The following is an 18499-nucleotide window of genomic DNA, read 5'->3' on the forward strand; positions in this document are numbered from 1 at the left end:
TTCTTAGCAAATATCATAATCAGAAGGGGAGCATGCATTCTTTTTCTTAACCAAGTATGTGTCCTGATTGCAATTTGTGTGGCAGTTAGTGTCACCAAATAATAAGCACACAGAGAAATGAGACTTTTATCTTTGCCAGGAGTGAAGCTCATTTTCATCAACTTATCCTTATTTGACAAACGATGCAAAGTATACAAAATCTGGATGCATTGTGTTAGCATAAGTGAGTCATGTACTAGCAGCTTTGATCAAAACATTAACTGCTCTTTACAGTTACCTATTACCTTAAGTTCTTGTTATTAGAAAGAGAAGTTAAGCATAGGTTAATGAGATAGTTTCCTTCTAAAACTTTCTTTCTAGTTCAGCATTATAGCTGCCGAGTTTAATTATAACATAAGCCTGTCTTTGGGGACTATACACCTCAGAAACAAATATTTAGACACTATTGCTTGGGAATTATGGTTTAGAGAAGTTAAATTAGAAGTATCCTGAAAATAATAGGGGTACCATCCCCTGTTACTGACATTTCTGAGTAAGGGGAAGGAAAACTCCCAGTTTCCAGATTAAAACATTCAGCCATTACATCAGCAATCTCATGGAAGGCTATACCCTCAGAGAGCTGTTATCAATATGAAATTCCATGTCTTCCTGACCAGAAGGGTCATGTTAGGTCAATCAGGAATCAGTTAGTTTCAGATAAAAAGTCATTTTCCTCTAATGAAAAGAGGATATGGAAATGTTTTCCTCTTTCTGTTTAGAGAAGCAGTTGGACTAGTGAGTAAAACTAATGTTTTCCTCTTTCTGTCTAGAGAGGCATTAGGAGTACTGAGTAAAACTAATGATATTCTCTTGCTTGGGGTAACATTGTATGTGCAAGCATTTAATTTGCCACCTAAGTTTTCTACTCTCAATCAAATCATTCCAGGAAACACCCCTTATGTTTTTAGTAACAACATCAAGCCCCATAAAACCAAACCCGTGCTGGGGATGTGCCCCGATAAAGCATTATTTTTGATACCCTTCCTGATATCTAAAATGTGTTCATGCACACACTCTCTAAACTTTATTTGGGTTTTACCAATGTAGAAACAACTACACTGCCTACAGAGAGCAAGGTAGACAACGCCAATGGTATTGCAGTTTAAAAAAAAAGTTGTTAATATAAATACCATTCACACAGATCTGATCCTGTTCAATAAGATATTTACATTGATTACAAAACCCACATCTGTGAGTGCCTTTTCTCCTAAGAGGCACATTGAGCTCAGTTGAGGCAGAAAATTCAAGGATTTCCTTAAAACTTTTCCCTTTCCTATATATCATCTTGATACCACTATCAAAAATATCCTTAAACTCGGTATAACATGAAAACAAGTTCCAATTTTTCTTTAATATTCTGTAAATATGTGGGCACTCAGGTGAAAACATAGTAATAAAAGAAAGTGAATAGTCTTTTTTTGCTGTTATTATTAATATTTACCTCCGCATTCATATTGTTAGTTTGTCCATTGCACACAGCCCTTAAAAGGGGGAGATAAAAAACATTTGCTCTTTTTTGACTAATTTCTAGATAAACCTCATTAAGTAAATCTTCTGGGTAGCCCCGAGATAGAAACATATCTATTAAAATTTTTGATTCATCATTAAAGGTCACATTCTCAGACACCATTCTAGTTAAACAAAAAATTGACCTTTAACAATGCCATGTTTTTGAAAGCCAGGATGACAACTACCATAGTGCAAAAGACTATTGGAGTATGTGGGTTTTCTAAATATATTACTGACTATTCTCTGATACATAACATCTTTTACTAAACGCACATCAAGATAAGAAACTTCACTGGAATGCCATTTAGAGGTGAATTTCAAAAATGGGGTAGTTTGATTAAAATAATCAATAAAAAACTGTAATTCCACTTCCGGCTGTTTCCAAAAAAAAATAATAATATCATCTAGGAAACACATATAAATGTCCCAGGGTGGTGACTCCCCAAAATTCCCTAGAACATATTTCCTTTCCCATTGCAGCATCATTATGTTAGAAAAACTGGGGGTACAAGCTGCTCCCATAGCAACACCTTTCTTTTGGAGAAAGTAATGCCCATCAATGAAAACAAAGTTATTTTTCAAAACTAACCCCATTAAAAGGTCTAAAATTTATTTCATTGCTAGACAAAGTTCCTAACTCTACTAAGAATTCGTGAAACCATTCAAGGCCAGTATCGTGAGGAATCACATTGACCACATCAATGGTACAAAATACAAAATCATTATTTTATTTAACTTTGGCCACTTTACTTAAAAAGTCCCATGAATCCTTGCAAATATGTGGGAATCCTTCCAAAACTTTTTAAAGTTTCAAATCAATAAACCTAGCCATAGGATGAGTTTTTGACCTGGAGGCATTGACAATTGGTCTCAAGGGGGGGTCCCTTAAATCTTTGTGTACCTTGGGTAATCCAAATATAGCAGGAATAACAGGAAATTTAACATCTAAATAAGACCATTTGTCTATACTAATCTGTCCCTGATCTAGCATGTCTTGTCACAACCAATCAATCCTAGAATAAGTAATTTTAACCATATTTAAAGAAGTCTCCTCATAAAAATCATCATCACACATAAGTAGGAACATTTTGTTTAGATAGTTGTTAGTATTCATAATAACAACCCTCCCTTTTTGGGTTTCATAACCCAAATAGTTTTATTTCTACACACCTGTCACAACAATTCATCTTCACAAGCCAACAAATTCTTAGTTGCTTGTTTATTGCTTCCACAAACAAGCTCTCTAAACTCAAATTCACATAATTTTTCAAACGCTAACAGTGGTAAAACTAGTGGGGGATTGAACACACTGTTCCTTCTAATATTATTCACTGCATCCTCAAATAATCTATCTTTGAACATTATTTTGAGGTTACTTTTACAGCAAAATAACTTAAAATCAATAATAAAATTGCCAATTCTAGAATGAGCGGTTGGAATAAAATTGAAACCTCTACTCAAAAATTTAGCAAGTTTAGAGTCAAATAGAATGCCCATGTAATTATACATGCTAAAGTCACCTGTTGTGTCCTTTACCAAGTAAGGGCCTTCCACATAGAGCCCTGTAGAGTTTGCGGTTAAATCCAAAATCAACGAACTTGAGTCTGATTCATTCTCCTCTTTTGCTGCCATACGTGGCCCCCATTTGTGTTTGTTTCCCTGTTCCTGGTGTTCTGGTAATTGTTGTAATGCTGTCTGATTCTCTCTGAGCATCTCGGCAATCCAAGATCTAAAGGGGCAGGGCTAATTTGGTTGGCATCATCATCTTGATAGGCAGCATCCATCAGAGGCCTCTCATTGGTTGTAATTAGCCCACCAGAAGGTTTGGGATAGGCTAGTCCCTTAGAATAATCAAGGCAATCACGTTCAAACTTTTTTTCTTTTCTAGTTTGAACATCCTAAGCAATTTTATCAATAGAAGTGAAAATATTCAGAAAACTGTCCTTATACTGCTCAAACAACAGGTCAGCATGAATAACCTTCTCCAGTTCCATAGCTTCTTTGAACAAATTATCAATCATCTTGTGATTGTGTTTAATGAGAACCTCAAACAACTCACAGCCCTGATGATCGAAAAGTTCAATAAGTTCAAGATACAAAGGGGAATTCAAAACTAAACCATTAGGAAACTTACAATGATGGAGGCCCTTCGGCACTCTCCATACTTTAATGCTTTTCATGAATTCACAATTTTCGATCAAAGGCCTTGGCCAGATCAAGGTAGGCTGTATGCACTGCCGTACCTTCATCCACAGCCCTGGTGACTGACTCAAAGAAGTCAACCAGTTGAGCAGGCATGATCTCCCTTTTACAAAGCCAAACTGAGTGGGGTCCAGAGTTTGGAGGTTTCCTATATCTTTGTTAATCAAGTCCATGATGATGCGCTCCATAGCTTTACATATCAGACTCATCAGGCTAATGGGGTGATAATTCTCAGGGTCTGTAGTCACTCCCCCTTTATGGAGAGGGATGACTGTAGCAGTGCCCCATTCAGTATGTTCTAGACACGTGCAAGTCGGGCATTGTATTGCTTTAGCATGTGTTGTGAAAGAAGTTATATTTTGTTTCATTGCACATGCATTCATTTAATGATGTTTTGAAGGGTTGCAGACTTTGACTATTTTTTACTTAATTTGGGGGATCATTCCAGATAGAAGGGCCTAGATTGGAATTGCATTTTTGAACTTGGGTCTGATTAAAGGAAGAGGGAGAAAATTAGCTTGGCTGCTTCTAAGGGAGTAGCTTCTTTTCCCTGACTGGAAGCAATATTTTAAGGGGGGGACAGTAATCATTGAGAAGACTTTTGTAAGTAAGAGTGGATGGAGGTATGCTGCCTTGCTGGAAGCCAGTTAATTTGGTATAAGAGTTCATAATAATGTTTGTTTGTGTCTGCTAGAAGAGCAAATTATCTTATTTTTAATGGTTTGTAGTTTTTAAGGGTTTTAGACTGAGTGCAAGCACAGTAGAGGCAGAACGTAGTTTAGTTTTGGGGATACAACATTTTTGGTTGTGGAGGTCATTGGGTTGGAGGATGGTAAGTTAGAGATCTGATAGCATAGCTTTACTTGCTTAAGGACCTTAGAGGTTATTGTTTCTATATCAAGGGAGAAGACAAGTGATGGCTCTAGAGTGAGACCTACGTACTTTAGTTGCATAACATTAGAATTTTAATTTCTATTGTTATCTGTAAGAAGAAGGGTAGAGGGAGTACCTAGTTTTTGAGGAGAGGAAAAGAGGTATTACATTATTTTTAGCACTGAGTAATAGCTTGTTGCAAATTAGCCAAGTGGTTGCTTTATTGAAGCTTATCTGAAAATTAAGTTTGTAAGGAATGGATTGCTTTGTTGGACTCTATCATACAAATGTCATCAGTGAAAATTATTAGTATTAGATTTTGGATATCCAAAGTGATGTCATTTATAAAGATGGAGAAAAGTAAGAGTCCAAGACAGATACTCGTGTTACTCTGTTGCTTAACTTTACAAAGCTGGAGAAAGTTTTATTCAAGTATAGTTAGAATGTCATATATTTTAAGTAGTTATAGAACCTTTCAAATATATTTTCTCCAAAGCTTAATTTGTAAAGTTTTTGGAGTAGGAGAGAATGGCTCACTGTTTCAAATGCCCTAGTTAGACTTATGAATACTCTTGTAGTAATAAGTGCATTGTTCATATTGTTATACAAAATATTTGTAGCTGTAGTTAATGATGTTGTGATAGTATATGAGTTTCTACAGGCATGCTGCTGATCACAAAGGAGACATAGGTTAAGAGTTCATTTTTCCAAAGATTTTTGTTATGTGACATAGGATAAATATGGATCTGGAGTCTTTGAGATTAAAGGGTTTAGGGATTTGGAGTATGGTAATAATGATGGAATATTTAACGGCATGCTGTAACTTCCCTGTAGTTAGTGATAAACTGAATATATAGTTGAGTGATTTATCAATTTGTTCAGCTAAGATTTTCAGGAATTTTGGGTGCAGTTTGCTAAGTGAGGCACTGTCTAAGTTTAATTTCAGGTGTGAGCCCTTTGTGTGATTAACAGTGATAAGCTAAGAAGTAGAAAGGGCTGTGTATTCTGTTAATGTATATTGCTGTTGGTGTTTCTGTTAATGTTTCTGTAGATGGAAAAAGGGGATAAGGAGTCAGTGATGTTTATTTTGCAGGATAGAAAGGTGTTATGTTGTTAGGGAAAGTGTGATATAGAGTAGGCTGATCAGGTAATGCCACTGTATGTCTGGTAAAGAAGACGTTCTCAAACTCCAACAATGAATATTCTATTTGTAAAGGCTTTTCTAGACTGATCTGTTCACTTTAATCCATTAATTTATACCTCTCTGATCCAGCAGACATCAGTACAGCTTTATCTACTCTGTCTAAAAAAGCAAGGTTAGTGATTACTATTTTTTAAAACTTCACATGCCATTTCTGTGTATCTTTGAAAATCTTCTTAGCGGAGTCAGTGACAGTCAATGCAAAATAATTTATCCTTTTTAATGTATTAGGTTCTAGCTCCTCTTTCAAGGTCTTATGCCTTACAGATCTAACATGAAGGGGCCCCTAATGAATGTTGGTTGCTTTTCTGTAACTCACCAGCTATTTTAAGTAATAGAAATAATGTATTGTTGTTAACCTTCTAACTTTAACCATTTTATTTTCCTTAACTAAGTATGTGACCTAACTGTAACTTAAAGTCTTTAGGTGCTATTTGTCTACCACAATGACACTCATTAACAGACATCTGAGGAGAATAAGCAGATTTTCTATGAAATGTTGATAATTGCTAATTATAAAAGAGGATTGTTAAAATATGTATCCTCTTAAGAAATAAGGCTAGAACAGACTAGTGTATAAATCATTATACAGCAAGGTGACCAAAGGTTTTAAGCTGCAAGAATAAATGGGATGCACATTTGCTAATTCTAAGTATAAAGGGAACTCAGCCTAGATATTAATGTTTTCTAGTACTAGAGTAGTACTGACATTGTTAAGGAAAAAGTGCAAGTTCTAATGATTCACACAGGGCCAGTACTTCATCTAGAAAAAGTCCAACAGGAACAGGTACCCCAAAATTCATCAGTCTTTACAGCATCTGATATGCTGCTTGATTGCCTTATTTCTCAAACATTGTATTGAAACTGCCTGCCAATGTGTATTCACAATGAAATATATACCCATATGGAACCTCTCTCAATTCCTTAAAATCATGCACATTCTTACATTAAAATATTCTTTATTATAAATATCTTGTTGCAGAGTTATATAATCCTCGGGACCAAGTATATGCTCCATTGCATATTTTTTATCTCATATGTTGCCTTCCCCAGTATAATATTTTCCTGCAGAATTTCATAAATGACAAATGAACTATTGTACTGAAGCTGTTGTGTTGCTATAATCTTATTATTATTTAATTTAAAAGTATCTCCAATGCCTACATAGTTGCATTAATTTAGCCTAAAACTGCTTCTAAAGCCATTGGTATAACATGGCATAACATAGAAGCTACCTATCTCTGCATAAATGCATTTGAAATTAATCTCCAAAATAGCAGTAAATAAAACATAGTAGTCTGCCCAAATATGCACCATATCTAGTAAAAGCTTGCTAAGTTTTTTTGTGAATATTATATGATAATGTTGCCTGCCTGTTCCATTACTTTTATGTATGTCCCCTGATTAGCTTCCAAAATTTCTTTAGCTTTCTGTAGGCAATAAATATTCATTCATCACTATTACTTAATATGCTTATGATTGTCTTCATTTTATATGACGTAGCACATACATATGAATTATTTTTAAATTCACCCACAAGTCTTCAAAACAATTTGTAAGCCTTATATATTTACTATAAGTAATACTATCTTTCAAAATTAGTAGTAGGCAGCTTTTCACACAGAGCAAAGCAAATGTCTCCTGTATTTCTTTTGGGTGACATTGTTTGAAACTACTTATTTCTGTACACTTTCAATTCCATATCTAAAAATACTACCTTTTGTTTAGCAATGATACTTTTAAATGAAGATCTCCAAGTTTTCTTTTCCAAAGAATCTAAGACCCATTATGTTCATATAATGGAACCCTTCCATATAAAATACATTGCCACTGAAGTGTAAATGCTGGTCAGTGATTCACTTGGCTAAAAAGATGATATTCTATACATTAATGACCTGATCAAGAAGAAATGCAAGGGTACATGTGAAGCACAAACAAGGGGGAAGTGTGATAAGCAGTTCCAGAAGCCTTGGTAAAAATGAGTCAGATATTATGCTGCGCTTGTACAAGGATGCACAGATATTAGAAACAACATAAAAACATGGGCTACACTGAATATGTATGTATTTATTTACCTGCTTACTTACTCTTTGCTGACCAGATTAGTCCAACTAGGCTAGTGGTCTCTTTTCAGGAGAGGCCTGAGGTGATATTTATACTGACTAGAGGAAACGTGGCTGAGGCACTTGGGAAATTCATATACTCTTTTCAAAGAGGTCAGTGCATGTCAGATCCTGTTCCTGGCATGGAAGCAGCTGGGAGGAGCAACACAACAGAAGGGGTTAGGCAAGAGGACAGCAAGAGTGAAGCAGGGGGTTCTACTGCTGACACTGACATTATGGAAAGAGACAGGAGGCAGAAAAAAACAGAAGATAGCTTAGGTGAAAAGGATTCTTATGAAAATGTGGATGTTGCATATATTCATCACTTAGCCGACTATGATGATTGTGAGCATATTCATAAACTTTTTAATAACAGATATTATCAGGAGGCTCAGAAGATGACATGCTGGTAAAACTGTTTGAATAAGAAGTTCTGGTTGAGCATTCAGCATTATCGTGGCTAGAAGTGACTAAGAAACTGTTTAGTGAAAAATATAAACATACTGATGAGTGCTTTTCCCTAACAAAAGGTTATATGCAGTAGTTCTTGGTGAAAAAAGTGAAAGAAAGAATAAAGCACAGTGAAAAAATATGAAGAAGACAATCATAAGAATAAGAAACAAAAATAACAGCATAATTGGTAGCTATGTATAGAACTGTTTAATTACAACTTTGGGATTTAATGTCCAAAATGTTAGACTTTTTATACACCTTTGCAAATATCCTTTGTATAATATAACTTTTGAATTTGATATTTTCTTAATAAAATTTGGACTATTGGATTTTTTTTTCAGAAAAAGTATATTTGCAATTTAGAACAGTTGACTAAAAACAATCACCAATACTGAAAAAAACAAGTGGAAAAGTTCATTACAGTATCGTCCAGCACAATGGAGTGAAAAAGATGTACTAAAACATACAAAATGCTTTTATTTATTTATTTTTAATTAAGCACTTTCATCCTCCGCATGGCATTTCTTTGGAATCAAATATTACACAAATTCAGCCAAGTATTTGTAATAAATTGTTCAATTAATGAACCTACCAATTATCAGTTTAAAGGGCAATCACACAAAACTTTCAGTACACTATAAATAATCAGAAATACATTGTCTTCCTAAAAACACTTTTAAAAAATACTTAAAAACAAGCTCCAACTCTGTATGTGGGGTCGATGAAGTCAATAAATGGTTTAAAAAAACAAATCACCATGGTTTCCAAAAAAAGTTCTTATAATTAAAAAGGGTTGCAAAGAAATTTTGTTATTCAAACCTGGGGCATTCAATGCATTTAGCTGTATCTGCCAAGAAGCTTCCCTTATATCCAGGAAATTTCTTAAATCGCCCCCTCTTGGGTTCACTTTTACCTGTTCAAGTATGGCAAACTGAAAACTTTTAAAACTAAGACACTCCGACGAGTGTCGGTATAAACCATTATTTATATCCTGCTTAGAAATACTGTAAAATGTTCATAAATTCTTTTCCTTAAACATCTTTCAGTTTTGCCCACATAAAATGCTGGGCAAGAGCTGCAGACAGCTAAATAAATCACATTTTTAGATTGACAATTTCCTATGACAAAACTAATTACTGACTTAATATTATTTCTCAGAACTGTTTAACATCAACAGCATGCTGGGTCTAAAAGATGGAGCTATGTGTGTTTTCAGTTTTCTGATAAAGTTCTTTTACTAAGGACAAAAGTGCATTCTTTACAAGTTTGTGGTTCCTATTTTATTAGTCATTGTGGAGTGATGGATGGAAGTGAGGTGACAGATTGCCTATTCCCAAGGGCATTGTTATCTGCCTACAGTGAGTTAAATAAGTCAGTGGGGAAGTTGACTCTTTTAGTGGAGCAGCTTACCCAGCAGTCTATCAATTTCTGTGGAAATGGACGGAATATTTCCCCTCATTTACTTTGTGATGAAAATCAATATTCTGCAGTTAGCCTTATTACTCCAGCTCAAAAGCAACCTGAAGATCTTGTTAACCAATCACAAAGCAGTGATTTGCATAAAGGATCAAATTATGACATAATCAGAGGGGGTGGAGCTTCATACAATGGCGACTTTACACTGAAGCAGTGGCTGGAAAAGGCTTCAGAAAATCATTTTGACTTTCATTGTGTTAATTTGGATATAGGAACAGTTGATAAACAATTTAAAACACTAGAATATACTGTACTAAAATTCAGGAAACTGCAACAAGAAAACAGCTATTTTCGCAAATGTATTCACACTGAGCACATAGGTCTCAATCTCTTAACAGGCCATTGTGGAACACAGAGCCTATCAATGTGTGACAAACCACCAAAATGTGGAACACCCTATTTTCACACTGCACAAAAAGCACCATTTCCATAGAGCCTTGACAAATCTGAATAGAATCATGTACAAATCCAGAATTAGGGTCTATAATAGAACATCGAAGTTTCAAAACTTCAAATGTTCTAATATTGACCCCTATTCAGTGAAAGCTGAAAACGTCAAACATACACAACAGCGAATTTTTTCCTAGGGAAAAAATTTGCTGTTCCAAAACACATACACACAACACAAGCACACCAAACAAACAGCAGTCCACACACATACACCTAAAATCTTACACCTAACCCTACACTAAACTATACACACACCACTAACTATCCACTTACCTTAACCCAAACCCTAACCCTAAGGTCCATCACTATCGCACACTCACCTCACCCATGCCCTAACCCTAACTCACCTATCCCACCCTAACTATCGTGTCCACACAATCGCACACTTACCTGACCCACGCCCTAACCCTAACTCACCTAACCCACCCTAACCCTCATGTCCACACAATCACACACATACCTAACCAGCACCCTAAACTAACCTAACCCGCACTCAATCGCATACTTATCTGAACTTGACCCGTAACTTTCCACCACAGCATTGAAAATACTGAAGCAACAGAAATGGACAACCAAATTATTTCCTTAGGAAAAAATTCGGTTTTCTGTTGCTTTGATATTTTTAGCTTTCACTGAATAGGGGTCGATATTAGAACATTTGAAGTTTTGAAACCTTGATGTTCTAATATAGACCCCAGAATTAATAAGAAACACTTAAAATATTTCTACTATTACTTTAAGACATTGACAGAATATCAGAATATGAATTAATATAAATTTTCTGAAATAAAAATCTGTCAGGAACAAAAAAATCCAAAGTTATAGCTCCAGCAACAGTAAGAGTGTTTCTTGACAGTATATGGCACAGCAGTACAAGGATAGCAAAGCGGTATTGACCACCACTCAGTCTGCGATGGTAAACTGGATGTTTATGTTGGTATAGTACACGTGCCCCCACATTTTGCGGTAAAGTGTTAAATATTTGTGTGCAGGGTAATGTAGACAACCACATAATCACGATAAAGATTTTCTTATAAAAATGTTAATGACGCTAAATATATTTTTATTAAAAAGTTATTTATTGTTGTCAGAGTAGCCTAGTAGATTTGGGTGGGAGTAATGGGATCTGGTCTCAGTTCTGGCCTTTGGTTTCACAGCATCTATACTAACAAGGATAGTGCTTATATTTTTGTAAGGTACAGTTCAGTGTTCTACCTTCACAACGATGATCGTTCTTACTTGCTGTGGCCTGCAATACCTTTTTTGAAGGTATTGCAGTTGCGTGGAAACTAGTAGCAGAACAGCAAATGGCTGAATTCTCCTCAAGTAGCTTCCTTTACTTAGGAGCTTTGACTTGATTAGCTCATATACCATAATGCCGATTGACAGTAATTACGTTATGCGAGCCAAACAAAAATGGAAAAGCAGAGCCAGCACTGTTCACTGTGGTAAAGAAAAACAGTGTGCTAAGATGATGTTAAATGCGGAGCATTCCGCACAATCCAGAGCACTTGGCTGCTCAGACTGAGCGAATACCAAAAGATTAAGAATGTGGAAGTACCCCACTGGTCTACGGAGAGGCTCAGATTTACACACTGAACTCTTGAACTTATTCAACAAGCATGGCTGTGAATTATTACAGGTACTGTTGAAAGACAATGAAAGACAAATGTCTATTTTATCTGATACTATATTTAGGCTTGATAACAGCTTACAGTCTGACTTGTTTGAGAGTAAAAAAGGGGAATATCTTGCTTTGTTTGTTAGGGCTGACCATTTGGTGGATGATTTAAAGGCTAACAAAACAAACAAATTATTAAGAGACCAAAGACAATATGAAAATGGTATAGTATATCCATTAGTTCTATTAAACAAGTATGTGAGCAATAATAACAACCATATGAGTAGTGAACAGCCTAACAACAATTTTTCTCATGTCTCTGAACAAGTTATATCTGATAGCCCTGATCCTTTAAAATATCTCCCTCTGAGGAGGTCCAAGAGACTGATGAACCAGAGGAGGAATCAAATAAACCCACCAAACCAGAACTTTTATGGGACCCGTGGTGGGTCCATCAGGGGAGGGGGAGAGGCAATATGAGAGGGAGAGGCAATTACCATTAGAACAACTGAGTGAATACAATAGTTGCAACAATGATTCTTGTGTTATTATTAACAACAAAAACTGTGATTTTAAAGTGTATAATTATAGTGATGTGATCATTGATTCTTTTTATGTTGATGTTTTTGAGAAGGGCTTGACTTTTGTTCCAGTTAGAAAGGCAAGGACTGATAAAGTTTTAGTTAATTTGAAACTATTTACAAGGAAATTTAACCTGAGTTTTTTACTTTAAAAATTCCAGGGTACCCGTGGATATGAATAGTGGCCTTATTTGACCCAGCACTTTTAACCCCCCCACACACCCAATGGTCAGTACTTTTGAAAAATTATGTGAATGGGAAATCAGAGAATTACTAAACATAATGGGCAAAAGAACATAAGGCTTGATAACTTAACATCTGAAGACAGATGTGTGAAAACCCTGAATTAAGGGTGATGAAACCCAACAAAAGCGGGCACTAGTCATTATGAATACTAATGTCTATAACAACAAAATGTTCTCTATTCTTTACAGTGAAACATATGAAGAAGTAAGTACAAATTAATTAAATATAGCCTATCACAGATAGACCTAGTATTAGAGGATTTATTACTGAATGACCAGTTAACCCCACCAGAATACAATTACCTTAAAGTTACACATCCCAGGACCCCTACAATATTTGGAATAACAAAGATTCACAAGGGTCTTAGTGACCCCCCCCCTTAGACCCACTGTGGACGCTAAGGCTTCCAAAACCTTTACAATAGCAAAATACATAGACTATCATACAAAAGCAGTCTTGGAAGACTATATATATACAGTTTCAAAGATTCTTGGAATTTTTTGACCAAGGTTTCCAATGGCAAATTTAAAGCAGATACAATTTTTGTAACGATAGACATCAAAGATTTGTTTTCAGTGATACCAAACATGATAGGAATAGAATGGTTTTATGTCAATATACCAACCTAGAAAATTATCAGATTCTGACCCTAAGGACTTCAATGGAAGTGGTATGAGATAACAATTTTATCATCCTTGAACACTAACTATTCAGGCAAAAGAAGGGGGTGGCCATGGGGACCACTTGTGTCCCCATTTTTGCCAACACTGTACTGGCCATTTGAGAAATTAATTATGTCATCAATTCTGAATTTACAAAAAGTTGGACCTTATATGGTCACTTTTTGGATGACATCATTATTTTCTGGAATGACACACATGAAAAATTAGACCAGTTTTTTGAGTATATACATAACACCACCGACTTCTTAAAGTTTACTATGAATGTATGTGAAGAAAAGGTTAACTATCTTGATGTCACTATTAGGAAAAACAAAACTAAGACTAAATTTGAATCTATTATCTACAGGAAACCTAGGTATTCCAATACGTTACTACTCTTCAGCAGTTGGCATCCCATCCATCAGAAAAAAAACTTTAGTGAAAGGGCAGTGTGCACGCTTGGCACACATGGTGTCTGAACATAGTGAGTTTGAGGTTCAATGCAACATTTTACATGACATGTTAACTAAAAGAGGGCACCCCACCCCCTTCCTGAACAATATATTCAATGAGGTAAAAGAGAACAGGACTGGGGGTTACTATCTACCTTTATTAAGGCTGCATAGGGAACAAATGCCTACAAACAACACAACTGTTATTGATGAAAACAAAATGTTTACGGCATTAATTTTAACATACAATAGTGATTTTACTGACATCAAAAAAGTGATATGTAAAAACTGGAAAGTCTTTGACACTGAACCAGAATATAAGGAAACAGTTGGGAAAAGCCCACTCATTGTATACAAAAAAGATATCTGTATAAAAAATATGCTAGAGAGAGTGACTACCTGTGAGCAAGTGAAGGTGATGAAAACATGTGGCCATTGTACACAGTGTAAATGTATACTGGAAGGTAGTGAAGTAAGATTAGAACATTGTGGTACTATCAAACTTCAAAAGAAGTTTAATTGTAATAGTAGAAGGATTGTTTACCTAGCAGCATGTCAGAAATGCATCTGTTTCTATATTGGAAAAACAAAGACTTGTCTAAAAAGCAGAATTTGCCAACACAATTATGGCATTGAAAAGAAAGAAATGAACAATGCACTATCACTGCACATTCAGATGTTTACTGACCATTTTTTTCAAATTTATTAATATTGATCAGGTGGATGGGGGGTAGAAAGGTGGACCCACAGATGAGTACCTTGAATACAAGGAGCAAACAAATGCCACTATCTACCCTGGTTTAAATGAGAATATATCAATCAATCCTGTCTTAAGACTAAAAGCAGCCTTAGTTTTATAAGTATTTCTTGTTTTTAACAATTTGGCATGGTGAAATGAATGTTTGTATATATGTGGAAAGTTTAGGAGATAGCCCTTTAAGATGTTTATTTTTTAACTATTTAACATCAACAGCATGCTGGGTATAAAAGATGGAGCTATGTGTGTTTTCAGTATTCTGTTGAAGTTCTTTTACTAAAGATGAAAGCACTAAATAAATGGATTTAATACAAAGTAGTCAGCTGCCTCCTTTTATAATGGTGGTTGTTGTGCCTTTCGGCTTTTCCCGGTTAGGGGTCGCCACAGCGGAACTCCGGTCCACTAATGATTGGCAGTAGATTTTTTTACATGCTAGCTGGCCGGGCCTAACGCACAACCTTCAACGAAGGAACGCCCATTCACGCATGTCGCCACATAGAAGACGCTCTAACTGAGAATCGAATGGGCAAAGTCTAACTGTGAGGTGACAACACTACTCCTTCAAAAATAAAGAAAAGTGGTCCGGGGTAATCTCAACATTGGCATAGTTGTAAATATTAAAACCCTTGTATGAAAAAAATTGTTTTGTAATGTACTTCTATTTGTATGTCCCCCTGTTCCAAAACTTTTCTGTTCTCCCAGACTTTCCTGAGTTTCTGTTGACCAGAGTCATACATTACCCCTTCTCTTGGGTGATCCGAGTTCTGTTGAAACTAACTTGTTTGTTCATTTCTACATTTACAAAACCTACTTTTTGTGGAGGTAAAGGCTTGTCATCCATATTCTGCTCAATAAGATTAACCTTAAGGGGATAGGCTGAATTATCAGCGTATTGTTTTAAGTCCCTATCTATTTTCATTTGTTTTTGGAAAAGTTTTTTACACATTGCCAGTTTACCCTTTCTAAATGCTTATTATATAAAACCTCCCATTGTTTCAACATTAAGTCCTCAGTTACTTTCTTATTCAAAATTTCAACTTCACTACCCAAATGAGTGATAGACATTTCATTGAACTTAATCATTTTCTCATCAGGTCAAAACCATGCTGATTGAACATTTCTACAAATTCATAAAACATCATATCAGAATATTTCAAACCAAATGGAAATTTAAAAACACACAACCCTTCAGACACTATACATAAATTCAAACATTTGTGCAAATAATTGTTGTCCATTTTTGGACTGTTGTGATAAAAAGAAAAATTATTACTTATTGGATAATTACTTTTTTTTCAGAAAACGTATATTTGCAATTCAGAACAATTGACACAGAAAAATGTGATATAAATATTATCTTGAATAATGTGTGAATCTGTGGGTTACATTGTAAAAATTAAGGTAAAAGTTTATAGAATGGTGGATGGGAAGGGGAGGTTGTTCTAAAAGTAGAAAATTATGTTGTTAAACACCTTCCTGGTGTGCTGTTGGATGGATATAGACCAACATTAAGGTATGCATGGACAGCAAAAATATATTTTTGAGAGTTATCATCACAGTTATTGCTTGTGATAAGACTTCCTGTAAACAGTGTGGTGAAAAGAGGCACGTAGCTAAAAAGTGTTCCTCATATGTAGAACATTTAAGAAGCAAGGGAATTTTTAGTTTGTCAAGAAGAACAGTATGAGTTTGAAAAAAGAAAGCATAATGAAGAATGAGAGAAAGCTAATAAGGTAAATGTACATAAAAAAGAAATAAAATGTTACAAATGATGAGGAGGTGGTGAGCATACACATCAAGAAATCTTGCAAGAAGGGGTGGAGCTACGATGGCCAAGTAAAGGAAGCTAAATTTAGACCTCTGCAGAATTATACTTTTAAACAGGAAGATTTTTTTTTTTTTAAAAATCTTCTCTCATAACCTATTCATAATAATTTTGTCTGCACCATTTCTGATTTCAATGGAACTATATAAACATTTTCCTGTCATTTTTATCCACAGATTGCTTCCTTAAATGATGAGCAGCTCTAACTATTCCCACACTGTTTCATCTTTGAGAAAGGATCTACAATAAGTAACTTCCACTCTCCAAGAATTATCTCTGAAAATGTATGGCTTTCAAGTGTCTCAAGAAAATCTTGGAGAGAATTGCTTAAAACAAACTGATGTCTTCAAATAACTGCTCCAACGACAAAATAAAATATCTGACATGGAAACTGCCTTGAATGATATAGAAGGGAGACTAAAAGAAGAAGAATCCCAAACTGATTTCATTCTTAAGCAAAATACCTTGCTCCTTAACAAAACTGATGATTTGGAAAACAGAGAAAGAAGATATAATATCAGAATCGTTGATCTTCTTGAAAAATCTAAAGGGAACTATTTAATTTTATTTATTTATTTATTGACATTAGTTAACCGGGTTAGTCCAGCTGGGTTTTTGGCCCATTTTCAGTGGAGACCCAAGGAGAAAAGCTCCAAGTACAGACAGTTGACAAAAATAAAATACATTTACAGTAACAAATGATAAGAAATGGAGTTATGCAATCTCATAAAAATACAAAGCAAAAGTATACATACATATTGTAGTTGAGTAGTTTTGAATATTTACATATTGACACGTATGAGTTCGATCCATCAGATATGATGTATACATCAGAAAATAAGTATCATCCAGTACAGGGTTTGCTATTGTTGGGAGGGAAACATATTGAGCTGAGGTAAATCAAGAGTGGAGAGGGGGAGGTCAAGTTGAGGCTTTGCAAGAACAGATTTTGGAGCTGAATAGGTGGGGTTTGACTTTTTCCTTAAAGTGGGCAGGGTGAATAGTGGAGCATATGTCTCTAAGAAGTTTGTTCCAAGTCTGGGCTATGGAGTATTTATATAAGAGTTTGCCTACTTTTTTTTGGTTGGTAGGTATGTAGTAGTTGCTGATTTGAGGTATGGAGAGTATGATAAGGAGTGTAGGTAGAAATGAAGGAAGAGAGAGCAGGACAAGATGACAGTTTGTAGAGAATAGAGTGTAACATTTCATGTTGTGTTAGCAACAGTAAGTGGGGGAATTCCAGCCAGTTTAGGGATGTAAGGGATAGGCAGTGGTATGTATTATATGGGGAGTAGTGATAAATCCAGCAATCTTATGGTAAGTTTGTTGAAGTTTGTTTAAGGTTGTGGAGTGAATGCTGGTGAACACTGGGGCAGCATAGAGAAGAGATGGGAGAAGGAGAGCTTGAGCAAGGGATAGTCTAGCATTTGGAGACAGGAATTTCTTGTTATGATATAGTAGACCTAATTTTTGGTTTGTCTTTTTTATACATTGGAGAAGGTGCATATTAAATTTGAGTTAATCTATCTGAACACTAGGATTCTTGAAATATTAAATCTAAAGGAGGTTTTCTCTTAGGGTATCAAAAGGCCTCAAAAAGCCATAGGTAACCCTGTTTCATCTTCTTCTTCTTCTCCTCCAAGGTCCATTGTGATAAAATTCTTATCACATACTGACAAAGAACTAATACTTAAGTCTGCTTGGAGGAAATCTCCTCTGAAGTACAAACAGAATCTAATCAGATTTGACAATGATTATTCAACTAAAGTTATGGACTTGATGAAAAGTTGATGGCCCTTGGTTAAATCTTTAAAGCAAAACAACATTAAAGCCCAAATAATCTATCCAGCCAAAATTAAAATTCACTTATCAAATGAAATAAAAATATTTAACAACACAGAGGAAGCTTCTTCTTTCATCAAAAACAACAATATTATTCCTATTCCAGAAGATATGGGCTGGTCATCTTCTTCCCTCAAAAGAGCTTCAGAAAAAAAACCCGGACTGATTTAAAGAAAAAGAAACAAAAGACACAGCTTTCTTCTATCAA

The sequence above is a fragment of the Protopterus annectens genome, chromosome 2.part2 (assembly GCF_019279795.1).
Source record: "Protopterus annectens isolate FY-2018-M chromosome 2.part2, PAN1.0, whole genome shotgun sequence".
Lineage (NCBI taxonomy): Eukaryota > Metazoa > Chordata > Ceratodontiformes > Protopteridae > Protopterus > Protopterus annectens.